Source organism: Aythya ferina (assembly GCF_964211825.1).
Source record: "Aythya ferina genome assembly, chromosome: 4".
NCBI lineage: Eukaryota > Metazoa > Chordata > Aves > Anseriformes > Anatidae > Aythya > Aythya ferina.
The window spans coordinates 33,384,329-33,406,098 of record NC_140300.1 but is presented as its reverse complement, the minus strand read 5'-3'; the positions used below and the strand labels follow the sequence as shown (position 1 = coordinate 33,406,098).

Here is a 21,770-nt window from a genome sequence, read left to right as displayed (position 1 = left end):
TGTCGGGGCAGCCCAGGTTATGTGCAGCCAAGGCATAATGGAAGGCCTCATGGAAGAGGGCCTGAGCATGTGGCACTGCTGGCGTGATGTTTGGGTGTGTTTATCTGGGACAAGGAACAGCTGGAGCTGTGCACAGCACACTCCAAGGAGAAGACAGGATCTGTTTTAGGAGGTGGTTAGTTGGTGATGCAGGGAATCCACAGCTCGAGTTGTTTTTATTCAGGGTGCCAGGCGGCTGGTCTCCACTGATTGCGCTTCCAGTAGAGAGTTAAGTGTTGGTTTTGTCACCTGGACAGGGTTGATGTGTCAAGGTGCTGGCAGGGGGCTCCTGGGCTCTTGTGTGAGGAGAGGGTGGGGGCTGCCCTGTGGTGAAGCTCACCACAGGCCCTGGGAGCCATGGCGCCAAGCAGGGAAAGGGAGAGGGAAGTGAGAGATGAACTGCTGTGTGCTGACCATAGGCCCCATCTTGATCTCCTAATATATTTGAATTGGCAAAGAATTAATTTACCCACAACAGTAATTGGTAAACAGACTCCATCTTTTTTATCTTGACCCAAGAATGAGAAATCATTTGTCTTGTTTTGTATTGTCCCCTGCTGAACACTGGGAGGGAGGGAGGGAGTGAGTGGCTGGGTGGGGAGTTTGTTGTTACATGAAGCTCACACACCAGTCCCTTGTCTGGTGATCTTTCTTAAGGAATGTGAGGAGTGGGTCTGGTGTTGAGCTGAGAAACATTTACATAAACTTTTATTTCTGTCCGTACCAAAAGTCCTGCTTTAACGCCTCGAAATTGGCTTCTGTCAGTCTTGCTGCAAGTTTTAGGAATCATTAGTTTACTCTGAAGCCTCTGTGGAGTTGACATTCATGATGTTGTTTTAGAAGTCTCCCTGGTGACTTGAGACAGGAAGGAATATATGCTATTACTATGTCATTACCAGTGCTTTGCAAGTGACTCTAGTCGTTTATGCAGACTTTCTCTGATGCTCCAATATATTCTGGATTTGGTGGCTATCTCTGGTCCTGCTGTTAAGATGTGATACTGTCTTTACCAGCTTCTGATTACTCCTACTTGCAAGAGTAATTTCCTGTTCTAGGATTTCTGGTCTTTTTCCTCTGTCTTGCCAGAAGTGGGAGTTTTCCTTTTTGACTTGTCAGTAGCAGGGGCAGTGATCAGAGCTGCCTCCTTCAGACTTAATTTTAAAGAGGTGTTAATCTTTGCAGGAAAACAAACAAACAAACAAAGAAACAAACAAAAAGGTGATTCATTATGCCTTCATTTAATGAATAACGACAACAAAAGTCATGCTGGAGTAAATTACTGTTAAAGGTATTTAACCTCACGTAACTGTAGATGAAGCTGGTGCATCAGAAGAACTAATGGCACAATGTGTTTAGATTCAGCAACTGAACTGTAATGCTGTATTCCATCTGCAGGAATAAATGAAGAACACAGTAGACTACTCTCCTCCAGAGTCGCCTAAGTGTTTGTCATTAAACGCTTATCTGAACGGCCTGCAGAATCTGGTCTTAGATTAGGCCACTTAGTCTGCTTTGAAATCCTGTTGATGCCAGCACGTGAAGAAGGCTGGTGCACTTGCTCCTTCTGCAAAAGGCAGAGCCCCCCAAAGTTTCCCCAAGAAGGGCAGGAACAAGCAGTGATGAGGTTGTTAATGAGAACATTTATTTGAGCAAGGTTTGACAGAGACGTGGGGTGGGGTGGTGCGGAGGCGTGCTGAGCGCTCTTTGTCTGTAGCCGCGGGGCCTGTTGCTGTGCTTGTAGGACCATAGGCGAGTAGAGACAGGGTCCTGGTGTGCTTCCTGCTCCTCTGGTGGCTGTGGTTGTAGAAAGCTGCAGCAGCCTCCAGGTCAGTGGCCGCGGAGGGATTAGGCAGAGGAGGGAAAGGACAGTGGCAGACCTTGGTGTGCTCAGGGGTTTCTGCTGGGCAGAGAAAGGAAAATTATCAAGAAGAGCAGCCCCAGACTGTTGCCAGGGCCATGCCCTGTATCCCTGCGTGAGGCTCTCCCAGCCTCACTCCAAGGCCGTCCATCTCACGTCCCCCTGACGGCCAGGAGATGCCCATCACAGCCCACCCATCTCATCTTCTGGCATGCTGTGAGACGGTGGTGGGGAATGGGTTGGGGATAGCTTATCTGTCCTGTAGAGTGGTAGCATCTTTTCCGGCGGAGTTCTCAAGGGGCGAGCTGCCAGGAGTGTGCGGTGGTTTGGTCCCATCGCTGTGTGTGTCTGGCTTTCATAAGAGAAGGAAGAAACAGAGCAGCATCCCCCTGTGACCAGGGGCTGACCCTGCCTCTGTGCCCGAGGGTCATGAGGTCTCACCAATTCCATTAGTGTCCGGTTGTCCTGATGGAGCGGTCACTCCTGTACTGGCCCAAGTGTGTCACCTTCCTGCTTGCTGTGAGACCGTGGTGGGTGTGGGTTGGGGTCATCTTACCTGTCCTGGAGAGCGTTGACACCTTTTTGAGCTGAGTTCTCAATGGGAGAGAGTCCAGGTGTGTGCCGTGGCTGCATTCCAGCATTGTCAGTGTGTCCAGCTGTAATAGAGGAGGCGACAAACACAGCAGCCACCCCCTGCCAGCACTGGAAGCCCTCCCTTCCTCCCTGCACGAGGCTCTCCCAGCCTCACAACAGTGCCGTCCAGCTCGCATCTTCCTGATGACTGGGAGATGTTCACTGTAGATCAACCATGTCAGATTCCCACCTAGTGAGGTGAGACTGTGGTGGGGAATGCGTTGGGGCTGTCTTACCTGTCCTGTAGAGTGTTGGCATCTTTTCCGGATGAGTTCTCAAGGGGAGAGTTGCCAAGACTGTGCCATAGACTGGTCCCATCGCTGTGTGTTTCTGTCTGAAAGAGCAGAAGCACCAAAGGGAGCAGCATCCCCCTGTGACCAAGGGCAACCCTGACTCTGTGCCCAATAGTCTCTAGCATCTCACCGAGGCTGTCCTTGTCGTGTCATCCTGATGGAGTAGTCACTGCCATCCTGGCCTGATTGTGTCACCTTCCTGCTCGCTCTAAGAGCGTGGTGGGTTTGGGTTGGGGTCATCTTACCTGTCCTGTAGAGAGGGCGTTGGCAGCTCTTCCTTCCAGCTGAGTGATTCAGTGCAATGAGGCCAGGAGTGTGCTGTGTTGTGGTCCCATTACTGTCTGTTTCTGTCTGAAAAGAAGAAGCACCAAACAGAGCAGCATCCCTGTTACCATGGGCAGCCCCTGCCTCTCTGCCCAAGAGTCTCCAGTGGCTCACCACGTCCGTCCGTGTCCTGTTGTCCTGATGGAACTGTCACTGCTGTCCTGGCCCAAGCGTGTCACCTGGCTGCTTGCTGTGAAACCATGTTGGGTGTGGGTTTGGGGTCATCTTACCTGTCCTGGAGAGCGTTGACACCTTGTCGAGCTGAGTTCTCAGGTGGAGAGAGTCCAGGTGTGTGCCGTGGCTGCATTCCAGCATTGTCAGTTTGTCCAGCTGTAATAGAGGAGGCGACAAACCCAGCAGCCACCCCCTGCCAGCACTGGAAGCCCTCCCTTCCTTCCTCGAGGCTCTCCCAGCCTCATAACAGTGCTGTCCATCTCACATCTTCCTGATGCCCGGGAGATGTTCACCGTAGAACAAGCGTGTCACGTTCCCACCTAGCGAGGTGAGACCGTGGTGGTGAATGCGTTGGGGCTGTCTTACCTGTCCTGTAGAGTCTTGGCATCTTTTCTGGCTGAGTTCTCAAGGGGAGAGTTGCCAGGAGTGTGCCGTGGTCTGGACCCATCGCTGTGTGTTTCTGTCTGAAGGAGAAGAATCACCAAAGGGAGCAGCATCCCCCTGTGACCACAGGCAGCCTCTGCCTCTGTGCCCGAGAGTCTCAAAGTCTCACCACGTCCATCCGTGTCCTGTCGTCCTTTTGGAGTGGTCAGTGCAGTCCTGGCCCGCTCATGTCACCTGGCTGCTCGCTGTGAAACCATGTTGTGTGTGGGTTGGGGTGATCTTACCTGTCCTGTAGGTTGTGAACAATTATCCAGCACAGTGCTGGAAAGGAGCGGCCGGGAGTGTGCGGTGGTTGAGTTCGGTCAGTGTCCTGTAGGGCGCTGAGAGCTGTTTGAGGTGAGGGCCTGAGGAGAGAGGAGCTGAGTTGCTGTGCTCGCCTTTGTGTCCAGAGCGGAGGCTGGAGCCGCAGGAGAGGAGCAGGCAGCCGAGCAGCCTCCCCGTCAGCACGGGCAGCCATGGCAGGGCCCAAGTGCCGCTGGGGCCAGTGTTCTGGGGCAAGGCCGTCCCTGCCCCTTTGTGACATGGGGCACCCCCTGCCTGCTGAGCCATGGGCAGGGCATCCCTGGGGGGGGGGCAGCAGGTGCTGCGGAGCCCAGGCCCGGGCTGGGTGGTGGCAAATGTGCCCTGGTGTTTGGGCAGGGCTGCGGGGCTGTGCCAGCAGGCTGTGGGAGCATGCTGGGGTCCGGCTGGGGCTGTGCTGCCTGCCCTGCAGGGCTCGGAGAGCTCCCCGCCGAGGGGGAGAGGCCAGGAACGTGCCCCAGTTCGGTCCCATCACTGCCTGTGTGTGTGGCTGGGAGGGGAGAGGCTGCCCCCCATCTCTGCGCAGGGTGACATGTCTGTTCTGCCCACCATGGAAGCACGAAGGAAGAACTAAGTGAACAATAAACATTGAAAACCCCAAGGTCACGGGTTGTGATACTGGGGAGGGGACTCAAGCAGCTGTAGCAGCAATTGCAAGAGCAGCTGCTCGGCAAAGCTGAAATGAGTTCATTTAAATGAACTTGATTTCAGCTAAAGAGTAAAGGTAAGGAAAAGCTAAGAAATCCCAAAACTCATGAAAGCAGCTGAAGTGGTGTCAGTTTTATAGATCACAGTGGATTCACTCTCCAGGATCCAGCTTGTGCTGTGAAGGACAAAAAGTCTGCTCGCTGGGCTGTGTTGGAGTCACTCAGTGACAAGGCTGCATTGCAGTTTTCAGTTTGCGTGAGGGCTACCTCCTAAACTCTGCTTTTTGGTAGTCCAGTGACGCCAGCTAGTGGGTCCCCAGCAATCCCTACGGGGTCCAGTCGTGTTCAACTTCCTCCTCAGTGACCTGGCTGAAGGACAGAGCGCACCCACAGCAAGTTTGCTGATGACACCAAAGTGGGAGTTGTGGCCGATCCACTGGAAGGCTGTGCTGCCATTCAGAGGGACCCGGACAGGCTGGAAAGTTGGCCAGAGATCCCTGATGAACTTCACTAAGAGCACGTGTGGGGTCCTGCACCTCGGGAGGAATCAGCCTCTGCAGCAGTACAGGCCCTGTGAAGGCCCTGGTAGTCCTGGTGGGCCACAGGTTAAGCATGAGCCAGCAGCGCTGGCTTACAAGGAAACGCTGAGAGAGATGGACCTGTTTAGTGTGGGGAAGAGAAGGCTGAGAGGGGATCTTATCAATGCATACAAATACCTGAAGGGAGGGCGTCAAGACCATGGGGCCAGACTTCCTGTGGTGGAGCCCAGCAACAGGACAAGAAGCCATGGGTGCAAACTGCAACACAGAAAGCTTCCTCTGAACGTGAGGAAAAACTTCTTTCTTGTGAGGGTGACAGCGCTGGAACTGTCCAGAGAGGTTGTGGAGTCTCCTTCCCAGGATATCCTCAAAACCCACCTGGATGTGAGATGTGCTCCTGGGCAACATGCTGTAGGCTTGAGCAGGGCACTCTGACTATATGATCTCCAGAGGTCCTTTGCAGCCTCAACCATTCTGTAATCCTGTTCTTCTGATTCTGTGCCTTCACAGAGTCACCGAACTCTGCAGTTACCTGTTGCTTGAGATCGCTCCTAAGACATGCATGCATTTAGGGGAAAACCAAGATGTGACTCCTGCCTTTTGTCTCACTTCTTTTCCTTTTCTCTCCTTATAAGTTTGTTTTACTTTTCCGTGTGCTCTATTGCTTGCCTTACAGCATTTCCTCGGTTTTTGCTGTGACCTGCTTATCTGTTCTGTGCAGATTAAGACGATGGTGTAATAAATTGTGTCTGTGAAGTGAAACTGCTGCATTTTTTGAATTTACATTTCCAAAAGTCTGACTATCAGATGTATGAGTTGTATTTCCCATCCTTATTTTAGGCCATCTCTGCTCTTGGGAAGACCTTGCTGACTGCACTGGTTACATTTGGCTTGCATATGGAAAGAACTTGCAATTACTGACACCCCTGCACTTCTGTAACACAAGGTTTGCATATATTATGGGAGTTGGAGATCCACTAAGAGGAGTGTATGCAGCTGTCAGGCACATATTTGGCATTAGATCTGGGTGCAGCCATAATGACAGGGAAGGTGGTGAGATGGGATAATGTGGAGGGATGTGCAGTGATGTATGATGGAGGCCAAGCCAGGCAGCACTGAAATAGATCAGCACCATTTGACATTGCATAAACAAAATGTTTTCTCCATTTCTCCAGGCCTTGAATTAGCACAGGCTTCCAGGTACTCTCTTTATGCTCTCTTCATGGTAGCTTGCCTGTACTATGGATTGCTATTTCTGAACTTGACTGCATATTTATAAGAAGCTAGAGGCTTCTTAGTGATGTGCCAGTTGCACTGGGAGTGGTGACTTTCTTACTTCAAATAAGATGTACATTGGCACATGCTGATTGTAAAGGAAACGGCTGAACTATGATTTACAAAAAGGTCAGTAACTTTCTTCTTGGAGTCCTGTATGCGTGTGACAATAAAAATCTTATGCTCTTCAGCTTCTCACCTTTTGTCTCAAACATCTGGATTCCACAGACACATCTGCTAAGCACCAGGCTTAGCTATTACTGCGTTCAGTCCATAGCTGAAGAGTCTTTAAAGCTCATGCAACCTAAGAACAAATAGCAAGAAAACATAGTTTATCCATAGCTAAAGTATTAAAATACATCCTACTAAATATCACATTAAAGCTGCATCCTTGTTCAGACTTGAAAAGTAATTTTTTACAAAAATGTCTGAAAACATTTCATCTACACTAACTCCATATGGTTGTGTTGTGGCATAGCTCACTCTGTAGATGGCACCATTGCTGTACACCAAAAGTGATCCCGAGCTTGCTTTTCTAGTGACCCTACTCCAAAGGGATTTGTCACGAGCTTTTGAAAGCATGTGTTTGCTGATAGGAGGTGGTAGGGGGTTGATTGAGCTCCCCTCTCTGTAGAATTGAATGTTAGGAAGGAACAATGGGAGAGGTGTTAGGTTTGCGTGTTTGTGTGATGGTGCTTTGAAATGCATTGGTTTCATAGCTCTTTCTCTCTCACAGGAGTAATAAAGACTGGGTCTGTTATTTCAGCTCCCTGTGAAAGCTGTATGTGACAAGGGATTTAATAAAAAATTTCTTTATTTTCATCTTTGGGGTTTCTGTGATAATTCTAAAAAGGCTACTATAGCAGCGATGTTTTGGAAAATACCAAAAATGAAAGCCAATGCATTACAGACTTTGTCAATTTAAATATCTACATCAAATGTTGGAACATTAAAATGACATTTGCCCTGCAGAACGAGGATGTTCTTGGCAGGAAATGGGATGGACACCCTCTTATGTGGGGTATGAGTTCCTCTGGGCTTAGCCATGGCCTGAAATTTTGTGGGGACAAAAACCTCAACAAGGGAGTTAGAGCTGTTGAGTGGCTGAAGATCAACTGCATAAGCAATCCAACAGCAATTGGCTTTATTTATTGTGGTCAAGTCTTATCTGAAATGATTTAAGTTTTTCTATTTGAGAGGGACAGCTGGAAGTCATCCTCTTGCCTTTGGAAAACTTCTGCTTACGAAGCTTTTCAAATGTAAAGGGTCTCAAAGTGACCTATTTTTTTTTTTTATTAGTCTCCACAGGTATTCATTAAAATATGTTATACACAAAAATAGCCTTTAAAATCTCAAAGGGAGTGGGGAATCATTGCTTCAATGTGTTGTGTTTTTTTTTTTTTTTTTTTTTTTAGGCAAAAATTACCTTTGTATAGAGAAACAAACTTGGCAACTTGTCAAAATCAGCTGTAAGAGGTCTTACCATGGTGATATAGATTAAATCTTCGTGAACACTAGGGCATGTGACCAAATTATTCCCAGAGTTCTCCTAAACTGTGGGCACTCATCTAGTGAGCTACGTCTATCATGAGGTTGTATAAGTTGTGTTCAGTCATAAAATATATACATATAGGAAAGTGTTATGGTTTATTATGGAACATAAATAGCATATTTTTGTATATATATATATGTATATATATAAAAGAGCTGGGTAATGGACAAAAAAAAAAAAACAAAAAAAAAAAACAAAGTAAAACAAACAAACAAAAAAAAACAACACAGAAAACCCTAGCTATTCAAGACCATATAAACCATGAGAAAAAAGTTGGCCATCTTTGTTACAATGTGGACCATGCATATATATTTATAAAGCTCTTCAAAAAGTTGTTGATGTATGTTTATAAAGTCATAAGTGGATTAAAGATACTTTACAGGTGGGAAGCAAAAAGAGTGTACAAGTCAGTACAATGAATTCTGGAGTCCCCAGAAGGTCCCCTGGCCTTACGTGGAAGGTACCCCTAGAGCGGATGCTGTCCAGTGGTTTGACTTTGTTTATTCTGTGGGCACATTTCTTATCATTATGGTAGTCTTACCAACTAAAAACATACAAGTATAAATAAAAACAGACAGCTTTGTAATATACGTTCTCTACTTAATTGTTTGGCTACTTTTGGCACAATTTACATGTTGAATACTTTCAGAGTTAGGTGTGAGGTGTAAAGAGGTTGGGCTGAGCTTGATGAGGTAGCTACATTGCAGATAGTGATAGAAACACTAGTGTAAGTCAAGGCAAGGTGTATGTTGTTCCTTTTGGTGTCCTGCCTGTCTTAGATGTCCTCTAGGTCCGCAGCCAAGTACAATAATTAAAATTAAAAAAAGTCCTGTGAATATGATGGGGGATCTTTAAATAGGTTTTTACAGGGATTATAGGCGAGAGACTCCATAGCAGTCTTTCCTCAGCACTGCTAGCTGTATTTGGGCCTCTGGCCAAGTCTGCAGATGGTAAAGAACATTTATTCTGTTCCTTGGCTGGGCATAACCCCACTAGCAGGTCTCCATCTTTTCTGCCAACGTTGTCTTTGTATGTTGATCAGGTAACTGCCTTGCTCAGCAAGCCTGCCCAAGACACAAATCAAACCACAGTCCTTTAGGAAGCATAAAATGGACAAGACTCTTTTGCTTGTACCTCTGTTTCACCTCTTGCAGGTAGCTGCATGTTGTTCTGGAGTCCTCCCCCCAGGCTGGCTGCTTACTCGTGCCCTGTGTCCCCCTTGGTGTGAGGCTGGTGGCCTCCCTGTGCATCCAAGTCACAGGAAAGGTGAGGGCCATGGTGCCTTCAGCGCAAGTTGTATGTGGTGGTCCCTGCAGAAGTAACTGCATTTTGAGTCCTATCGGGGGTGGGGGGGTAAAAAAATAAAAAGGTTGAAAAAAGTAAGAAGCTACTTTTATTTGGCTGTGTGATGTCTTGTTTTTTAACAAGGTATATAGTGGGGTAGCCAGTTCTCAGTGAGCTTTTGCTCCAGTTTCTGCTCCAGAGCAAAACTGACTCAGATAAACTTACTATTTTCAAGGTAGAAGCAGCTAGAGCTCTAAGAATCAGCTAGATCTGTAGAGAGTTTTAGAGGAAAATAATAAAAAGTGACTGAGATTCTGTCGAAGTAAAATACATCGTAAGGAAAGAGAGGGCTTAAGGACCACTAAGTTGAAAGAATAACCAAGAATGTGCTTGAGAGATACACACACAAAAAATAAAAATAGAAGTTCTGCTCCTGGGAGTGCATACCTGTTTAAAAACTTGCACAGGTAAGAAGTGCATTTAAAACCAAAAACAATCAAAACCTTTAATGATTAAGTAAACAAACAAACAAACAACAACAACAACAAAAAGGAAGATGAACTTGCTGAGTTTACAGTATTCAACTATTTTTAAAGGAAATCTGTGATAGCCACATGAAAAATAAGGCAAAATATTGTATTTAAATAGACATATTACAAAAATACTATTTTTCTTAGCGTGTGGCATTTCCACTTCCAAAGTAAAACTTCCCAAGTAAACTTACGCAATGGTGAGACTGGAGAGGAAAATATCGAGAAAGCAAGCCTTTAGTTAAATCATCAGCTATAAATAGGTTACAAAACATAGTTGTTTGTTCCAGGTGAATGGTTATAGGCAATTTTGCTTCTACAAAATTGCATTCACTACTTTTGCAGTAGTCATCCTATTACTTCCTTTTTTTTTTTTTTTTTTTTTTTAATATATTTTAGCAATCACAAATGCTCCTTTGATTTTTTTTTTCTTAGAACCTGTGCTGTAATCATTGTTATCTGCTTCATTTGTCTCACAGATGACTGAGATATTGAGAAACAACTTCAGCATAAAATTTGTCAGGCCTTATGCTAAATATTCTTATTTATGCTCATCCATGCAAAATCATTTATTTACTTATTTTAGAAGTGTAAGATGACTACTATTTACAGGTTGTATTTGGACATATTATAGGCTGTTACTAGTGTTATCATGAATATAATGTACAAATCAACCAGATAAAACACCTGAGTATACTGAGTGCACCTGTCACCAGTCACATTTTGTGTTCTTGTATTAACTGTATACTGTGTAATAGAAACAATATTGATATATGTGCTGTACTTGCTGTAGTTTTTATTAAATACTGTTACACTAACGTGTATATGTACTAATTTTTTTTCGCTCCAAAAAGCCAGTATTTGTCCTTCATGAAGGATTTCTCATATCTAAACTAATTGCATTTATATTCATAACTTTTGATGATTTCAAAATAATTAAAAAAGGATAAAACAAAACAAAAAACAACTCATCCTTTGTGGTTTCATTTTTGCTTAAGAGTCTCTCTGACCAGATTGGTTTTTGTAGCGAGGACAAGGTTCATTAGCAGCTACGCTGCCTGGTATCACTCTGCAAAGATTTGATAGATTGTCTCAATCTCCCTGCTTCTTGTGAAGAATGAAACAAGGGACAAGCAGTCATCTGAGGGATTCTCTCAAAGGAAGAAGGGATGATCCCTTAAAAAATAAAAATGAATAAAGGTGAGTCCTATGGATCATAGCTTGAGCACATAAGACTCAACTGCTTGCATTGCTTGGGACATCCTTTGGAACCTGACATTTAGCCCAGGGATGAGGTGAACTGAACACTTTCTGCTGCAATTAACTAACTACAGTGCAGGCTGCCAGGCAATAAGCAATGTAAGTCATTATACCTGGTATAATTGTGCCTTTTTGGGGCAGGAGACTGACTAGGTCCATGAATGTACCTCTGTGCTGCTCAGCTGTTCTGCTCATGTTCAGCATGCCGTCTGCTTCAATTTTCATAGCATAGAAACAATTGGGCACTGAAATGTAACTGCTACTTGAGCTCTCTGACTTGCTCTGTATTAATACACATCTCTCAAGTGGTATATAATTTTCTAGATATGGAAATCTGGGGTGGAGTGGGGGAACACAGGGAGGGGGAGTAATTTTTGTCCAGCACAGTAGCTTTGCATTCATACTTTGTTCATACAGTACTCGATAGAAAGGGTCTTAAGCAATTACTGGAAATGGGGATCCTATCGTGCCATCATATCTGAAGATAATGGGTATTTGAAAGACATCTGTGACACTCAGGGATAGGTGTGAATGTTAAAAGATGGGTATAAAACTTTATGAAGAATATAAAACATGACATCTTTCCTAGTATTAATGGGAAACCGTGGCAGATCTGGTAATTGATTTTGTCCCTCTTTCTATATTAGGAGTCTGAAAACAGGGACAATGCATCTTCTGCTGACTCTTATGTAAAACTTACCTTGTTGCATATTTTTGAGACAGTTCATTGAAAGCTGATGCCTAAGTTGCAGTGCTTTTCCCATTGATCAATATTTGCTTGGTTCATTCACTATTCAAGTTATTGCCTAGATGGTTAATAGGCCACAACTTAAAGTACAGAGTTACACAAGTAAACATGCTTCTGTCCACATTTTGTCTTTTATTTTCTCGTGTTTTCAAAGCTGTCCATAACATTCTCCGTGGGAAAGAGAAAGGCTATCTTAGCTAGCAATGGTAGGGGAGGGTGTTTGAGGAAGATTTTGGCTGATGCATCTCTAGTGACACCTTGTGGGATGTTTTACAGAATCTTCTGTAACTCTTTCACCTTTTTTTTTTTTTTTTTTTTTTTTTTTTTTTTTTTTGAGGAATAAACAAACTGAAAGACTTATTTAACAAGAAGTTGTCCAAATACTCCGCATGAGATATGTTTGAATTTCTGCACCAGTTTAGAGGTTTTGCCTTTTTTGTTTGTTTTGGGTTTGCTTGTTTGTTTTTCTCTTCCGGGACTGTCATTGTAACTTGTAGTTAGTAGGATAAAATAAATACACAACCAAGATGCTATTTGGCCGCTACAGACAGCAGAGAACAGAAAGATGATACTTGGTTTGTCAGATTTTCATGATGACTACTGGATTTTCATTCAGTACTTTTTCTGGGATTGCTACTTTATAAGCCAGATGTTCAGGTTTAAAACTGAGGTTTCAGAACTGATGCAGCAAATTAATTGAATTAATCTTTCCTTGGAATAGTACATTTGTTTCTCTGTTTTTAAAATTGATGTTATATACAGTACTCTTTACAAAACACCTGGAAACAATTACTGTTCTTACTGAATTCTCTGTTTACATAATCAGCCCCCCCCCCCCCCAGTGCTGCATTCTGGAACAAAAAGTACCAAAACAGTTAGCTGATCTTTTGCAAACAGCAGTTAAAGTGGAATTTCTGTAAACAGAATATTGGCTCTTGATTTTTGTCAGACCATTTTTTTTTCTTAGGGTGAACAGATGAAGTCAATTGAAACAACATCCCCTTGTAGACTCAGCTAGTAATTAATTCAACAGGACTTCAAATTAGGCTGATTTAAAGAAGTATTAGACTTCTGATGAAGTATTCTCAGCAAAAAGAGGTAGAGATAATGCACTTGAAATAAGTAGGTCCTGTGGACTATAACTGATATTCTAGCTTCATTTTTTCTTGAAACATCAAACCCATTACAGACCAGCACAAACACACGCAAAAGGCGTATATATCATTGTTCAAAGCACTTTGGCATGCTTTCTCAACTATTTCTTTATATATATATATATATATATTTTTTTTTTTTTTCATGTTTTACACTTAGCCAGGTAAGATGGTAACTGCCTTTCACTTGTTTAGCTTTGAAATCTAGAAACACAGCAGACTTAAAAGTCTATTACAGTTTCACCTTCCCTGGCTATGTGCCACTAAAGTTGTTCCTAGAACCTGAGAACTTGCAGTGAACTTTAATCTGTAAGAGAAAGATAAGCTAAAAGTCGCATTTTTTTCCTCAGAAAGACACGAGTGCCATGAAAAATAAGAGTTGGGTGCTTGTTTCTGCTCCAGTGAACTCAACAGTGACCTTTAACTTTCAGTTTAGTGGCTTCAGGACTATCCTTTAGATGCAGGACAGCTGCAAGGTAGAGGAGAGGGCTGAAGAAGGCCATTCCCAAAGCTGCTGAAAACCCAGGTGTGCATAGGTGAGGAGGTGAACTGGGGCAGTGGAGAAAACAAGGTAAGTGGCAAAACTAGCTGTCGTTTCTTTTGCATGCAAATGTTTGAGAAAAAGAACGTTTTGCTGAGTGAAGTCACTGCTGCATGCCAGAAATAGCAGCCCTGTGTGCATGTGACATACCTGCTTAAAACAAACACAAAAATCTATTATAAGCCCTTCTTTAAAATAACAATAACTGTTAGTAAAGAATAAGATTTAATTATGATCATAAAATAATGAGAAAAATAGCAGATTCATTGTTTTTATTCAGTGGTTTCATTGAATATGCCTTTGGAATTTCTGCTTCTCTTGCTTCTCTCTTGCACAGGCAGCATTTTGTTTGTTCTTTGCTGTTATTTCTGGACAATTTGGTGCCAAGTTATTTTTCTAATCTTCACAGTCAATGTGTCTACCTCTGTGATTACAGGACGTAGCTTTGTTATATAAAATGCAATTGGCTGGGCTGACAGAAAGGTGAGTATCTGGTTCCTAGTTAATACCAGGAAAAACATACCTGGCCTATATAAAATGGTTTCAATGGAATTATTTTTATCCACTACTTTCTTAATAAATGCTAATAACTTCTGTGAAAGAAATCTATTTCATAATGAATTTCTTTCTTGCAGTGCTTTAAGGTTAACTTGCATGTTTTCTTCAGTACAATTCTGAAAACTGCTGCAAACTCTGGAGATACAAACCTCAACCTGAACCCTCTATTTGTCTTACATGCTAAGTATACCAAAAATATTTTAAATGCCTGTTGGTGATGCTAAATTAAGGCATGGGAAAATACCAAAATAGGAGGATTGAAGAACAGCAGAATTGCCTTTACTTGAATCAATATGTAACTTTACTGAGTTAACTAACCCAACTGAATTAAAAAATGCAAGTTGCAAAATTATGCTGTTTTCTGTCATGAATGGTGTATTTTATATTTAGAAGTTAAACAAATATACTCAGGCTCCTTCTAGTGGATGTATATCTGGTATTTGGTCAGTTCAGTTTGCTGGTTTGATTATGAGTTTTCCCCACGAGCTCTGTCATTTGGTTAGGCACCACGGGAGAGAACTGTCCTGGGAGCTCTGATCCCAGAGCAGATTGCCAATGAGTGTGGGTGATTTCTCTTTCTATTTTTTTTTCCTTTTTTTACATGAATGCTTCGTTATAGATGAATTTTGAAACTAGTTGCAATAGTTTTCCAGAAGTGAAGTAGTAATATTAGCCTGGAGAAGAACAAGCAAGTAGAAGCTATGCTACGAAAGCACTCTGAAGCAGGTAGACAACTGGGAATGCGAAGCAAGATGCTGCCTGGAGGGCAGGCACGTGGGCATTCAACCCACAGGCGTCATCTTTGTCCAATACAAAGTCTGTTTCACTTGACAGGGGTGGAGAGGGGGGGTGAGCAGTTATCTTCCATCTGGATTGCATGATTTAACAAAATTTTAGTAATGGTTGGGGCCTTCCTAACAGGATATTTTTGCAGAAGAGCATTGGCTTACTGATTGAAGCTCTTTGCAGGACTAACTAAGAATGAGGGATGACTGATCTGCCCCTGCAAGGGGTTGCACAAGGGGTGGAGGTGAGGAGGGTGCTGACCCCAGGTAGCAGTTCAGCAACTGGCTGAGAGGAATATGCAGCAAGGGCACCAAAGGATGCCCCTGAGGCTGTTCCTCCCTGACACCTGCCTCTCCTTTGTGCTTGGGGGTGAGGAGGCCGGGGTGCCCAGCTGTGCACAGGGTGGAGGGGGGAGCAAATGGGCAGCAGGTTCCAGTATTCCCCTGTGCCTCATCTTGCCTGGAAGCGTACTCTGTTCTCAGTGTGCTCCTCTGCAAGTGGGGGCTCAACTACTTGTCCTGTGTGTGTGAAGAAGGGCAAAGGAAAGGCTAGCTGTTGCTTAAGCTAGAGTGCCTGAGTCATCTGGGTACTGGCTGGATAAGGCCAGTAGCTGTGTGTCCTCCTCCTTCCTTTTGGCCCCAGTATTTGTCCTCTTCTCATTTTCACTAGAAACTTAATTCTGCACCCAGTGAAAGTGTTGTAAATAGTGTGTATCTGCGGAAGAGTTTTTGAAAACGGTAATTCAATAAAACCAACTTTTTTTCAAAGAAAATTTATAACCAATTTACCTAGGCTTACAGGTGAGGAAACTTTAATGTGGGAAATACAGTAAGATAAATCTCCTGAAGAGTGGTTGGAAAGCAGTGCTGGAAAAAAAAATGTACAAGACTGACCATTCCTTTCATGCCCAGCAGAATGTTTCATCTGTGTTTTTATAAAACCATGAATGTGTATTTAGCTTGGTCCTTTGCTGACTGAGAAGAAGGAACCAGAAACTTGTTTTTGAGAAAATGCTATGGATTCTCTTTCAGCCAAGCACAGCTGTATTGATTTTTGCTTTGTCTAAATACACAGCTTTTCCTTTCCTTGCATTCCATTTTTAATTTTCCCTGTCCTTTCCTCAGCCACCCCAGGCCATTTTGCTTCTGTGGGGTTGTGTGATTAGTCCTTTAACTGATGTCCTTGATTCCATTGCTAGTTTTGTTTCTGTGTCTTTTCTCTATATGCAGGCATTGAGCTGGCTGAGAAGAAGTAAAAAAGGTGTTTTTAATAGCTGGATCTGGAAGTCAGTCCAATAAGGCCTATTAAAATAAAAAGCCATTCTCAAAACCATCCTGCGAATGAAAAACAATTTTACCAAGAGAGGTGTCTGACCTTTTCTAATTTAGTAGTCATTAAGGGTGTCTGACCTTTTCTAATTTAGTAGTCATTAAGATTTCACAAACAAGTTGGTGGAAGTGTTGGCCCTGTTCTGCAGCAGCTGATTCAGAAACGAAGTTGTTGATGTGCTTCATACTACTTTCATTTTAATTAACGTATACTTACACTACTTGCTTACCTTTCTTTTTGGTTCCTCTACCATTTGAAAGTGAGTCCTTTGAATCACCAATTACATATTTTTTTAGTGCTGATAGAAGCAGAGGATGGTGTGACTTTCTGGTATTGCCTGTGTTGCCACCTCTGTAGTGATGAAGTAGAATTTATGCAGTAACTCTCGGTACAAAGATGATAGCTAAACTCAACCGTGCTCAGCAGCAGTCAGAAGACTCTGTATAGTACAAATGTGAAGCTGTGGAACTTTCTTAGATGTCCTGCACGGAAGTAGGCAGCAGTGTGACTGGGTGAGGTAGCAGCGTGATTCAGTGGCAGAACATCCCCGTGTTTCATCCTTGGCCTGCTGGTGATCTTCCTCCCTTAATGTGCCACCAATGCAAATGTGCTGGTGTGCCAGTGCTCTGTGGGAGCCCTGCTCATTGGGCCGTCACACAGTCAGTAAAAATCCCAATTCCTGGAGTTTCATAGCCAAGGCAGAAGGTGTCCCATGCTCTCACAGCCTACATATGAAACATCCCACACAGTTCGTAACCACCCTCCTGCTTTCACTGTGTGTGGGGGAGTTTATCTTTACTAGAAACAGTAATTGCAAAAATGACCTTCATACTTACTGAAAGCGGTAGACTGCTCCACTCTGACTCATGGAAGGGAGCCCAGATATTGGGTAACGGCTTGCTTCTTGATAATCCATTTCTCTGTCTTCTTGTGCAATAGCTGAAATGATGGCTAGTTCTGTATTGGATTCAGTGTTGTAGGTGACGCATAGAACTGCTCTGTCTTTGCCAGAATCTAGGATGAAGTGAAAAACTACAAAACCGCTGCTGACTGATGAAAGCAGCCTTGTGTTGGCTCAGCTGGGTTTCAGAGCGAAGGCTCAAATTTCGGTGTGTCTTCTGGTTTCAGTTTTAGAATAACAAATCCAGCTCAGTTCATGCACATCCAGTTGAAATAAAAGCCATTGCTTTTATTCTCTAACCATTTTGCCTCCCTAGTGGATCTTTGGGATCCCTCTTTACTGTTTTCTTGGCTGTTTTTTTTTTTTGTTTTTTTTTTTTGTTTTTTTTTTGTGTGTGTGTTCATTGGTGTTTTACTTCAGCAGGAAATCCCCTTTTTAAAATGCTATGTAATGAGTCACTACCCATGTTTGCTTCAAGCTGAAGGGGATTCCAACTATTAAATTGTATTATTGCTAAATATAATCCTGTTCCATTGTGTAGGTTGTAGTTTGAAACAGAGAAAGGTTTGCGGAAGTAGTAGGTTAAACAAGCAAAGTTGTTGTCAGTTTTGTTTATTAAACTGGAGATTAATGGCAATTCCAGTAAGAAGTAAGCAGGTTAGAAGTTTAATAGATCAAAACCCATCTCAAATTGAAAAAATTACTCAGCAGTTATGAATCTCTGAAGATCTGTAGGGCTGGGCTGGGGGGAGAAACAAAAAAAACAAACTGCATAAAAGCTTGTGAGTTCCCAGTAGTGAATATTAGGATTTCTTCAGCAAGAAGCATGATCTGGTTTAGGTTTTTTTGTATGTTTGTTTGGATTCAAAATTTAATTGCTCTGATTTCTTTTTTACTCTGGCATGGAAAAACGCTTTGAATTTGTTTCACTACAGATCTGAGTATCTCTGTCTGTATTACTGCTGTTTTAGCCCACGTTGCTTTAGGTTGCCATCTTCTGAAACCCTCATCTACCACATTCTGTGATCTGGAGTGATGTTGAGACTTGATTAATCACCTTTCAAAACTGTGTGTGCATACAGGAGATGGAAATTTCAAATTGCAATAGCCTTTGGTCCAGCCTTCTCATGCATATACAGATATGCAGGCAATTCAGGTGTATTCACAGGACAATTGATTTGCTCCCCCTTTCAGCTCCAGATTTCCTTCCTTATTTTCATTATTTACCTGACAGTTTCTACAGGCTGTAATACAGACTCTCCTGTTCTGCTGGTGACATCTACCTTTGTGCTGCATGAGATAGCTTGTTCTCTGCTGCTTCCAGACTTGGAAATACCTGCTTATATATATATATATATATATGTATATATACATATTTATTTATTTATTTATAAATAATATATAATTATATAATTATATTGTGGCATCTCTGCCTATAGCAGGGGGGTTGGAACTAGGTGATCATAAAGGTTCCTTCCAATCCAAGCCATTCTATTTTATATATATATACATATATATATACACATACATACACACACACACATATGTACACTTATATAATATTTTTGACCCTTTCTAGTTTTATTTGTCATTTAAACAGGACTCAGCAATTCCAATTTCTAAGTTACCTAAACTACCTCTCCCTCCCCATCCCTGAGTGTATTACTTAAATGCAAGTCATATCAGTATCTTCATTATCATATGGAAGGGGGTGGTTACATGTAGAGATACGGTGGTTATTAAGCATTGAAAAGGAACCATGATGTTGCTGAAGGCCCCACAGTAACACTCTTGAATTTAGAAATAGTCCCACTACTGGTTTTACAGCTTATTGCTGTAAAGGAAATAAGTTAATAAAAGCCACAAAGTTGTACAATTTCCCATAGCCTTTGACTAATGCTTTTATAGAAAGAACATTAAAAAAATAGTCTTAGCTGAAGGTGAGGGGATTTCCTTAGGAAGAATGCTTTTAGGGGGCATTGCTCTGAAACTATAACCTCAGGAGTCATTTTCTAACAGTGAGGAACATCTGCCCAGATGAATGGGAGACTAGAGACAGCCCAGTCCCAAAACTATTTTGGGGCTTTACCTTTTTTCAAAGGTATTTAGGTGCTAAAGACTGAGTTTTATAGCAATGCTCTAAAATGTCTCATTTGCCTAGCTATGGTCCTCTTAGGGCAACAGGACCAAAAGAGCTGGGCCGGTCCATAGGATAGAAAAACTCAAACCCTGCATTGCAAACCAGGGCAGCACGGTGAAGATACACTCAGGTGGGTCAGTCTGGAGTCACCCTGGGTCTGGGAGCCGACCAGCTTGGCCAGTATAGGTCAGGCTGCTCCAGTGAAGGTCCTATGTGAGTAAGACTGGGCTTACCATTTACCCGGTGCAGCTGAGGTTGTCTTAGTGTCCAGTGACCTAGACTGGCTCACATCATGCTGAGCAGAAGCTGCTGCTAAGCTCCACCACAGTGTAACACCTACATGGATCTGGAGTTCACATTTTTGAAACTTGTACCCCATTTGTCTTGTTTGAATAATACTCTCATATAGATTAAATCTGTCTGATTTGTAGAAGTTGAACATGCCTTTTAGAGAAATTATGGTGAATAGAAGTTGAATGTTTGCTAGCATTTGTAAGAGAGTAATGGATCATTTATTGGACTAACTTGCTCTCTGCTGTGATTTAAGGCTTCTTGAAAAATAGGATGCTCAGAGATGTATTGCCAAGGTTTAGAGAGAGGTTATAATTAATAGGTAATATATTTGTCCCTACTTTGTAAAGTAATCTGTACTTGACTTTTTTAGGTCACGATTGCAGGGGAAGTACATAGAGGAAGTAAAACTGCTTGCTATAGTCTCCTAGTGCTCCAAGCACTTGGCTTTTCTTTTTCGTAGAGGAGAAAAAAAAAGCAACCTTATCTCTGCTACAGCAAATGACTTTTCATTACAACATTTAAAAAATTAATCATTTTAACAACCTTTTTCTTTACTGTTCAAAGAATTTTTTACCTTGCTCTTGATTGTTCCCCAATGTTTGTACACTGCCTCTGTCTATGTTTTATGAGTAAATCTGAATAACACAGGGGTACTGCTTCCATAAAATTCAGGTCATACAAGGTGGAAATAGCAACCTAAGTTCAGGAGTTCCTTTATTTTTATAGTTCTTTCTTTTAGTAGCAGGAAACAACTCTAAGGCAATTTTCTTGTAGGGTGATATATGGGAACACTTGTCTTGATAGATTTTTTTGTTGTTGTCTGTGTGCATATGTTATGGGGAGCTATATTAGAAATGCTTGGATCTGGCTTCTAACAGTGAGAGAACTCTCCCTCTAATGTGGGTATTAGCTTTACCACACATGCTTTTATGTCTTGCAAAACCATATAGTGAAGTTGTAAGCAGATATTATTCTTGATTTTACAAAAAGGGAAAATTAGATTCATATGCTTTTTCGGGGGGAAAGAGGACTTCCTCTGTCTGTTATGATGAGTATTAGTGGTTGTGAAAAAAAGGTCATCAGGTCCTTCAGAGAGCCTAGAAAGAGTACAATTCTCATCTGAAATGCAGTGGACATGTCACCATTCACCATCCTCCTCTGCTGCAAAGTGCCATTCTTCCTGTCCACCAACAACCAGGATACCTCCTGTGAGATGCCTTCATTTCCACTGATTGCCCTTGGTCAGCTGCAAGCATAGCCCAGGAGAAGGTATCTTCCTCTGTTGGAACAATCAAACTTCCTCTGTTGGAACAAACAGCTAGCTCTTACCGGGTACATTAGACCTTACTTCCTTTTCCAATGGACCTTACATCAGACCAGGTCCATTGGAAAAACATGAAAGCATACCAACTGATTTCAAAAAAGACCAGGCTGTATGCTTGCAGTGGAAGTTTATAGGAAAGATACTGGAGGAGGGTGATGACTTGGGGATGAGATATCCATCTTCATCAAAATCTGAGGCAGCAATCGACTTATAAAGAGCTGTGTGGTTGGATGGAGGTGAGACCATTGCCATCGTCTCTCCTTACCTTGCGAATGTATCAACTTCATGAGCATCTTCATGAAAATCCAGTGAAATAGTGAAAATCCATAAAAATATATTTGAGTAATAATGAAGAATTGATTGAATCACCATCCAAGACCTCATAAAGTAGCTGTGGCCTTTCCAGTTTTCCCATAAGGAAGGGAGAATTTGTTGTGGGTGGTCTTTCTTTTGTGTCTAAGCAGTAAACCACACAGGGAGCAGGAACAGAGTGGGTGGGAAGTGCTCTGACTTCTTGTACATCTCAGGCAAAACCCTACAGAGTCCAAACCTAAATCAAAGCTGTTCACTAACATTTAGGTTAGAACTGGGTAGCAGTATGTTCCTCTCCAGGAAGGTCACTTCTGTGAGCACAAAAATGTATTTCAACTCTGTATCGAGCGTGGACAAGATGCATCCACACCCATTAACTGAGTTTTCATCAAAAACATGACAGCTAGGACTGACTGCCTTGTGTTCCTACTTCTTGATTTGGGGCATCTGAGTCTGTTTAAAAAAGAGACAAAAATGATGATAGCGACCAATCTATTTCTGTGAGTGAAGCAGAAGAGTGTTTTAGCTTGA

General features: G+C 42.7%; 1 protein-coding gene and 1 long non-coding RNA gene across 5 annotated transcripts in view; one reads left to right on the top strand and one right to left on the bottom strand.

Moving 5' to 3' along the window:
• Positions 1-1,659: 1,659 nt before the first annotated feature.
• On the bottom strand, positions 1,660-16,612 carry LOC311436528. Its single transcript, XR_014692913.1, has 2 exons — positions 16,498-16,612; positions 1,660-6,830 (listed from the first exon to the last, which is right to left on the bottom strand). It is a non-coding gene; the product is annotated as an uncharacterized lncRNA (long non-coding RNA).
• TNIP3 (TNFAIP3 interacting protein 3) overlaps positions 13,328-21,770 on the top strand; it is a 70,163-nt gene continuing 61,720 nt past the window's right edge. For 2 of the 4 annotated variants that reach the window (XM_084518798.1, XM_084518797.1), the window contains exon 1: positions 13,328-13,625. The gene's annotated coding sequence lies outside the window, so the exon portion shown is untranslated. Of the gene's footprint in view, positions 13,626-17,079; positions 17,158-21,770 lie in introns of those variants that run through there. The other 2 variants (XM_084518792.1, XM_084518799.1) reach the window with 2 other exon arrangements.